The 8,950-nt window shown below is 41.7% G+C and overlaps 1 protein-coding gene across 3 annotated transcripts in view; it reads left to right on the top strand.

The window, feature by feature from the left end:
* Positions 1 to 584: 584 nt before the first annotated feature.
* The window catches only part of WSCD1 (WSC domain containing 1), a 220,917-nt gene continuing 212,551 nt past the window's right edge, over positions 585 to 8,950 (top strand). For all 3 annotated transcript variants that reach the window (XM_068270212.1, XM_068270210.1, XM_068270211.1), the window contains exon 1: positions 585 to 799. The gene's annotated coding sequence lies outside the window, so the exon portion shown is untranslated. The remainder of the gene's footprint in view (positions 800 to 8,950) is intronic.

The raw sequence follows: 8,950 nt of genomic DNA, 5'->3' as shown, positions 1-8,950 counted from the left end.
GAAGAAAAAAAATCATCTTTCCCTTTAAGATATATACACTTAATGCAGCTGATCCATTTGCTCACATTTTTTTTTCTTTTTAAGAGAGCTGAGACGTTGATTACAGGATAATTATAAACATTATGAATAGAAAATTAATTACAAGTCTAATTATGGCTAATGACACTGCTATGCACTTGGCTGCATCAGGCAGCATCAAAACTCCAGCTCTGTATCCTATTTCCTGGAGTTCTTAATTACATTATTTTATAGAGATTTATGGACAGGACTGCAGAAAAAAGAGGAATGTTATGTCTTTTTTTCCTACTGTAAGTGGAGCAGTCTAGAAATGCCCCTTTAGTATAAGTGATAAAACACAGAGAGAGCCGCATCCTCAGGGCACAGGTGCAGCATCGGCCGGGTACCACAGCTGAGAGACGCAGCTGTAGCGGAGGAGACTGGATCATCTTCCCCTGCATCCTCTGCTCTGTGGTCAGCAGTAGTCGCTAGGACCCCGCAGTTGTGTATGCGAGGCTAGCAGCAGCAGCAGTGAAGGGCAGCACTGAGCATGTGCGGGACTCGGGCTTCTAGCTTGCTGCTCGGTTAGTTACTGATATAAACAGCTGGAGGTAGTGAAACACACAGAATGCACGCAGCCAGAGAGCACTGTGTGCCTACAGAGTAGCTCTCAATGCTCATTCCCCGACCTGGAGGCTGCAGCCTGGCTTGATATGCTTAAGAGAATGGGATTTTGTGCCTGATTCCCGGTAGCCTATTGGAATGCTCATGTCTTACTTTTCCCCCCTCCTAATTTTAACAGGTAAGTTTTAAACGTTGAGCTCTCTGTGTTTGTTGTTAGGTGGGCAGATATCCTCAGCTACTCTTCTTATCGGTTAACTTAGCATCCTGATTCCTCAGGCTGTTGCATGGGGTGAGACTATACAAGAGAGTAAATAGTGCACATTACTGGGGGCATCCTGGCAAGAGTCCACTTCTACATTTTGATGTGTAGGGCATTGATTTTCGCCTGGTCTTGTTGGAAATGTATAAATAAGTACAGTGTTTATGCCTAAGATCAATTTAGCTGCATGACTTTTTAGTGTGTCTTGTACATTGTTTATTCTTGTTGTTGATGTAGTCCTACAGAACAGGGGAACAAAGTTGCCAGATAAAGGGCTTGTAAGTTAAGCAATTACATCCTGTGTTCCAAAAACATGTTTGTGCCTAATGAGGATGCCTTTTGAACTTTATCAGTTAAGTACTGTGTTGCTGTTGTCACTGAGTTGGATTTATATTAGGCAGGATGTGGCAGGTGCAAAGCGAACTGGAGCAAGAGTTGTGCAGTTGCCCAGGGGAACCAGTCAGAATCCAGGCTTGATTTACCAGCTGAAACCTGATTGGTCGCTGTTGGCAAGTATAAAGTACTCCACTTTGGCTCCAATGTACTTTACATCCATCTTCATAAATAACAAGTTGTGGCAGCCAATCCTATGTCAGTCTAACCATGTCATTTAATTTAAAGTGAATCTGAGGTTAGAGGTATATGCAGGCTGTCATATTTGTTTCCTTTTAAACAATGCCAGTTGCCTGGCAGCACTGCAGATCTATTTGGCTGCAGCAGTGTCTGAAGTACACCAGAAACAAGCATGCAGCTAATTTTGTTAGTTCTGACAATATTGTCAGAAATAGATTTACATATGCTTGTTCGGGCTGAAAGTATTAGAGGCAGAGGATCAGCAGGACAGCCAGGCAACTGATATTGCTTAAAATAAATAAATATGGAAGCCAGCATAAAACGCTCACCTCGAGCTCACTTTAATTTTGATAATATCTAGAGTTTCCCCTTCTTACACAAGGAGAGCTATTTATTTGTCATCTATGTGCTTTTTTTGTGCTGATAAGTATATTATATATGTTTTCTATACAGTTATTTTCAAAAAAAAAAAAAAGATTGAAAACAAGTCCACTTTCCTATTGTAAGTTTTCATGTTGAAAAAAAAAGTAATATTGTTCTGTTGTGTCCATCCATGCCACCTTGTGTATATGGCTTGGATGAATCAACTCTGAAAGTTCAGTGTGTACTGAGGGTGATGCACTCCTCATACTCTGATTTCCTTCTGAATCAGCTAATGACAGGCTTGTGAATGCATTCAGACTCAAAGGCATCACCGTGGTTCAGTATGCAGATTCTTCCCACTCAGTTGCAGGCACAGTTAGCTCCTTGTATTTACTATTCTTATCCAGTGCACTCATTACCTTTATAAGCATTCCCAGGTTCCAAATACGTAGCTGTTGATTATGCAAAAGGCTGCATCCGCTACGCCGGTGACACTATATAAATAGAATGCAAATCGTAATTGCAGATCATGAGCGTACCATGAAAATAAAAGTGACTTGGGAAAAAAAGAAATCGGTTAAATGCAGCTCTTTATGTTCCACTGGGGGAAGCTTGATTCTTCACTATCGCTTGTTCGGTGGCAGCTTTCTGTGTCTTTAAGGAGCTCAGGCAGCGGGAAACAGGCACAATAACACAAGTGACTGAATTGATTATAACACATTCTCCAAACATTTTTAACCACTTACCCGCTGAGAGAACTAGCAAGTCTTGCAAGCTCATGTAGAAATGTGAACCCTCCTGTTTGGCATCCTCAGCTGGTTTTATGATGTGATTTTCCATATGCATTTTAATTTTTATACAGATTTTCTAGTCAGGAGGACGAGGACCCTTCAATACTGAGCTTCAGTACTGAGCATTACTGTTAAAAGTTACGTTGTGATTATGGTACATAGGCAGGGTTGAAAATACATTATTCCTCAATATAATAACTATAACACTGCCGCACTAGTAAAAATCCCAAGGGTTGTCAGAGACAGCCAATCAAATGCTGGCTTTCACTAGCAACCAGGATATTGGGGAAGATGCAGTCTTGTTGCTAAGGACAGGGGGACAACAGTCCTACTCTGTTGTGTCCCCCATATCGACCGATTGGCCCCCTTTATCATATGTGGATGACTTGATTGCTGTTCTTGCTAAAAAAAAATAAAAAAATAAACCTGGAAGAAAAATCCATAACTTGAGAAATATTGTTAAAGAAAAACATTGACAGGCAGAAAGGACTTCCATTATACCATTCTTCTAAATCAAGTGTAATTTCTCTATTAGGTGCATATTTTGATTTATTGGTTCTGGGCAGGAGTGTAAATTAACCTTCTTAAACAGTATATGTAAAAAATGAATTCTCAAAAATGAATTATAGCAGGAGAAATATATTAGCAATATGTAATGAGCTCAATGTGCCAGTTTGAAATTGCCTTACGGAAGGTTCCAAAATGGGAAAAGATAATGCTATGCAATCATTTTGCTTTTGCCCTGAGAAAAAAAAAATACACTGAATCGTGTTGATGCAGTCACCGAAATTTGCAAAGAACTCTGGGAAACGTTTTTTTCCCCTTTCTGAGTTGCTATGTTTTTAATTGCGTTCATTAGTTTTCATCTCTAGTACAGTTGTTGAGCATTACTTTTTTTTGGGAAATGTGAGATGGGATTTATTGCTATTTTTTACGTCCTACTTGCATAAATGTTGTTATGATCATACTTTATAACTGTCCTTAAGGGCACAGGAAAACATCCTTTTGCAAAAAGCCTCAGAAAGCTACTCTTTGGCTTTCTATCCAAATTGGCCCTAGGTAGGGATTTTGGTTTATAACTTAGATTGTGAGCTCCTTTGAGGGACAGTTTGTGGAATTAATTATTCACTGTGCTCTGTAAAGTTCTGCAGAAAATATCAGGAATTCAGAAAATGCATAACAATAAGACCAATGGCAATAGTAATAATAATAAGACCATCAACACGTTGGAAGACAAACTGCCAGCACTTGGTCCCATCTGTGACTTATACTCCTATCCTGCTGCTGCAGCACCATCACACCTTCACACACAACCAGTAACTTCCTGTCATGGTACAAGCCCACCGTCTTCAACCATCTAGTGACCAGTTGCTAGGACCATGCATTCTCATTTGGGCTTGAGGGGGACATATACAGTTCCCAAAGCCCATAGGATTTCAGAATGTGCATATACAAGATCAGAAGCTTAGGGTGTCATAAGCAGCAATCAGGGACACTAGGTATAATTCACAGTGGCACTTTCAGACACCTTGTGAGCTTCAAATGCTGGAAAAGCATATTGAGATCTTCTGGCCCAGCATCCAGCTTTCAAGTAACAAATGTGCATAAGAACAGACAGGTTTGGCCTAGCCTGTGTGCTCAGTCCACTTGGAATGGAGTAGCAGAGAAGGAAAGGGAAAGAAGAGAAGAACACTTCCATCCGTATTTGTTGATATAGAATAGGTACTGGCCAACATACTTTGCACAGTTTGCACAGTTATATGTACAATGTTTTTCATAAAAAAGAACAGTAGACCAGTTAATGTGGACTTAACAACTCTGAATACTGAAACATCCATTAATGTCTGTAAGGAAAAACAATAATTTTTAGTTACCTATGTTGCAACATGTAAAACTGGCTTACATCATTAAAGGAGCACTATGGCAAAAAATTGTAAAATTTAAAATATGTGAAAACATAAACAAATAAAAATGTTTTTCCAGAGTAAAATGAGCCATAAATTACTTTTCTTCTATGTTGCTGTCACTTACAGTAGGTAGTAGAAATCTGTAAGAATCTGACTAGTCCATCTCTTCATAGGGGATTTTCAGGGATTTATATATTTTCAAAAGCACTTAGTGGATGGCAGTTGCTCTGTCCAACTGCCAAAAACCTGTGCAGCGAGCAGGAAAGCTGGTCAGCTGGTCATTGTTTAAATCCTTTTTAGGGAATATCTTTATAAAGAGTAAAAGTCTTGCTGAGAATCCCCTATGAAGAGATGGACTAGTCCAAAACCTGTCGCTTCTGTCAGATTTCTACTAACTACTGTAAGTGGCAGCAACATAGGAGAAAAGTAATTTATGGTTCATTTAACGCTGGAAAAAAACGTCCTTTTTATTTGTCTATGTTTGCGCATATTTTCAATTTTACAATGTTTCGCCATAGTGCCCCTTTAAATTGATACCTTGTTCAGGCCAGTCAAAACAGTGACACTTTATCAGGCATTACAATCTCAACATGGTAGTACAATAGATATATTAACCAATAGCTCTGTTGGTTTATTGGTCTCATTTTACTGCCCTACCACTAGTACCCTTGATATTGCCTGTATGGTACTCCTGATAAATGTATCAAACTGAATTTTTTAATAACTTTACTATAAAATCATATTGGCATGCAAGAATCATCATAGCGCTTTTATAGCCTTCAAAATGCTGGTCCTCCTGTGCTTCTAGTTCAAGACACTGGGAACCTGAGCACAAACTTGATAGGGATCTCTACTGAGGACATTCAAGTCCATTGGTTGTAGGAGTCAGTACCATTTTTTTTTCTGTCCTGGGGACAGAAGATGATGGACACAAACAAAACTTGATTTGACATTCTGTTTCTTCATAACTGAATAAACAGGGCCCTGTAAACAGGGGTGTAACTACAATTCATGGGACCCCTCAGCAAAACTTTAATGCCTCCCAATGTTCCCTCCCCTCCCCTTGGTGCCCTTCACGGCCTTGGGGTCCATCTCACAAGGGTCATAAAAACCAGTACAACCATCATGATCTTCACACCCATAACAAGTGTAGCCACAAAAACACCTGATCTGAACTATAGCCCCTGTATCGAAGTAACGAAAGGTTGGTAGTTAGGTCCCGGCCCCCACAGATCTGCCCCGACCTGCGATTGCAATGGCTGCTTCCCTCTAGTTATGCCACTTGCCTGTAAATAATGAACTGGTGACCTGATAACAAATTGCCCCTACGCAGTTTTCTAAAAGGGCTATCAGATTTTGTTCCTGGTGATTGCATTCAAGCTGAAATTATCTACATCTCGTTGACCATCTCTAAGGAGAAGCCATTATCGGAGGAGGCCATCCTGCACTGATATTGTTATTGTTGTCATTATTATTTTGGATTTATATAGTGCCAGCATCTTCCACTGATATACTATATCAGTGACTGAATAAGTAGGTACACTAGTTTCATTTTTTTATCCTTCCCATTTCTTAGTCTTAGAAAAATATCTTCAAATTGGATCATTCCCTCTGTCTAGAAGTCACTTGGCACAGCATTGAGGCTACTTTCCCACCAAGACGTTGCGTTTTAGGGGACGTTATGGTCACATAACATGCCCCTAACACAACGCATGGTGGTGTTGAAGTTGGACATCAGATTGAGCTGCGTTATGCAGCTTTCAAAGCAGCCGCTCCAGGTTAGTGATAGGAAGTCCGGATCTTTTTAAGGATTCGGATCATTTGAATTGGATCATTGAAAAAATTCTGGATCTTTGAACTGAATCATTTGAATCATTTTACTAGGGAAGCAGACTGGGTGAAATGACTAGCAGGACAGGACTTTCCCTGCACTGTACATTCTGTATGTTCCTGTTTCTTCCAGACAGACATCCACTGTGAACCGAATCTTTCATTGTGATGATCTGGATGATTCGACTCACAAAAAAGATCCGGATCAAATGAACGATTCGTTCATGATCCGGACAACACTACAGTTCCACCATGAGTCACCACAGTTCAGTGAATATTAATTAGCCATGTGGCTGGCCACGGAGGAGGAGGGGAGACCTCCTCCTCCAACATTACTGAGCATGTGCAAGCAGTCTAACGTGGCTTAGCCCAGTATAACGTACAGCATGCAGCACTTTGTTTAAACGTGCTGCGTTACTATGTAACGCAACGTGTCCACTGTGAACAGCACATTGATTTTACAGTGCTGTGAGTTAGGCTGCGTTACTGGCTGCTGTAACGTGGGACTTTAACGTCCTACTGTGAAACCAGCCTGAGAGAAACTGAAGTCTTGTCTACAGAATCAATGAAGGCATCTAATGTTTCCTAAGAGAACAATCAAGAGTGTTGGAAACTGTAGTACTAGAAGACATAACTATCAAAATTGACTGCTTGGATGACAGTTGTTTCTCAATGGGCACCTTTACAATATCACCTATCTTTGAAAAGTTAAACTTAGTTGATGTAAGTCTTGGGCTTCCTTCCTATAGATAAGACAATTTCCTTTGCAGATGGCAGGTGTGTAAGTTCCTTCAGCTGAAATTCCAGCTGCAGACTAAGCTGCAGACATTGCAATCTGATGAAACAAAGCTTATTGGCACAGATTCTGCAGACAAACATTATAAGGCAATATGGTGGTGAATGAAGAAAATCCATTATTCAGTGGTGAACAGACTTGATGCACATTTTCAGGTGTAAAAACAACTAAAAATGTTCAACCTGTATGATTTAGTTTAAAGGGGTTCTGTGGGGGGAACCTGAGGATAAAAATGGCCACTTACCTGGGGCTTCTATCAGCCCATAGGCAAACTCAGGGGGGGATTACAGCTACCTGGAATCCCCCCTCAGACCAGGACCGGTGCAGTGTCTGGGGACAGGCACAAGATGAGACAACAGAATATCTGCAGGTATCCTGCAGCCTAGAGCACCATGCTGCTTCCTGCACTATGTGCCACCCCCTTTCTTTCCCGGCTACAGTTGACTTTGGATGTAGCAGCAGCAGCAGCAGCAGCAGCAGCAGCAGCAGCAGCAGCATATGTACAGGAACTAAACAGAGCACTGAGCCAGGTATGAGCACAGCCTGTGCCCTGCTGTGTACTTTCCCCTTCACTAACCATGCCGGCTGTCATCATTATTATCTGTATCCAAACTGCTCCTAATCTATCCTGTTGTTGATCGGGAACAGATTGGACATTTAGGAAATAATCGTCAGATCCTGTCAGTCAGACAGGAAATTGCATGTGTACCCAGCGTGATGTGTTACCATATCATTATACTGTAATGTGCGTGGCTGAGGGAGACCTTTCAGGAATCCCCCGCTTGGAAATCCTGGGTTTGCCCCTGCAGCCCCCTGTAGCAGTAATGTCCCCCGCCGCCGGCCCCGGTCTAGCGCGTCACGCCATCCAACTGCGCGGACATGGCCCCAGCCTGCTCGCTCCCGCCCGCATCTTCAGAAGCTTACTGCGCAGGCGCAGTACAAGAAAACTACATACTATGCCTGCGCAGTAACCTTCCGATCACACGAGCGGCACCGCACATTATTCGGCTATGTCAGATGAATAATTCTCGGTGCCGGCAGTGGGGAACGGCGGATCAGAGGAGGATGGCGTGGGACATTACTGCTACAGGGGGCAGATAGAAGCCCCAGGTAAGTGACAGTTTTTATCCTCAGGTTCCCCCCACAGAACCCCTTTAAGGCAAATATCTATTACTAAGGGCCCTTTTACACTTAATCAGTTGCTCTCAGTTATAACTGAAAGAAAAGTAATTCAAAGTAATGACCATGTTTTCCTATGGTACATGCCACACTTAACGCGCTTTAACTTTTAACTTTTTTAATTTTTATGGAAAAATGTGTACTAAAGCATACTAACGCACACTAATGCATACTAACGCACACTAATGCGTACCATGCGTTTGCGTTAGTGCGCTTTTTTTACCAAATGTAATAGAAAACCTATTTGTTACAATCCCCACATGCTGGCATCTGCAAAAAAAGGGTACAGTACTCTTTTTTGCAGATGCCAGCTGTTGGGATTGTAACAAATAGGTTTTCTATTGAATTTGGAAAAAAAATGCGCGCTAACGCGTACCAACGCGTACTAACACAAATGCATGCCAAACCCAGCAGATTTAGGGCCCGTTTCCACTAGTGCGGTGCAGAATCGCCGCATATCACCGCTGAGAAAATCGCATGCGGATGCGATTCCGCATGCGTTTTTTGCCGCGATTTCGCATGCGATTTCGCATAGGCAGGGTATATGCGATTTTAACCATGTCACTGCCTGTGTCAATTTACATTACTTTCAATGCGAAATCGCACGTGAAATCGCGGCAAAAAATGCGTG

Source organism: Hyperolius riggenbachi, chromosome 2, assembly GCF_040937935.1.
Source record: "Hyperolius riggenbachi isolate aHypRig1 chromosome 2, aHypRig1.pri, whole genome shotgun sequence".
In the NCBI taxonomy this organism is placed as follows: Eukaryota; Metazoa; Chordata; class Amphibia; order Anura; family Hyperoliidae; genus Hyperolius; species Hyperolius riggenbachi.
Note: the sequence above shows the minus strand (reverse complement) of the source record. Positions and strands in the feature narration are given on the sequence as shown.